We start from the raw sequence: 502 nt of genomic DNA on the forward strand, positions 1-502 counted from the left end.
TATGGATTCCATGTCCTCTAGCAGTTGCTGTTGCTTCATTTTGAAAACTTGTGCTGTTTTGGCAGGACAATCCACAGCAGTTTGATCTGAGTTTAGTTCTCTTGTTATTTCTTCCCTTTTTGGATTACTGATAAAGCTGACAAATAATGTAGGCTTTCCAAATTTCCTTATTTCTTGGTAGTGTTTTGCCATATATCTTTGGTTTCCAGTAAATATATCAAGTCATCCCATAAGTTCTCTCCAAATTTTGAATAAAGAAAACAAGTGATCAAATGTTATATTTAATTGAAATTCTATCATCAATGTACTTTCCCTGATTATCTATGACTTCCTTCCATCTATTTACAAGCTTTTTAATCCCATCAATGTAAAACTCTTTTGGTTTCAAAGCGAAGAACTCTGAAATGTCAGTTTCGACCTCCTCCTGGCTTGCGAAAGTTATGTCCCCCAAATGATTCTGTAAACTACGAAGCAAATGGTAGTCTGAAGGAGCAAGGTCGGG

Source organism: Octopus bimaculoides, chromosome 12, assembly GCF_001194135.2.
Source record: "Octopus bimaculoides isolate UCB-OBI-ISO-001 chromosome 12, ASM119413v2, whole genome shotgun sequence".
Taxonomy (NCBI): Eukaryota; Metazoa; Mollusca; class Cephalopoda; order Octopoda; family Octopodidae; genus Octopus; species Octopus bimaculoides.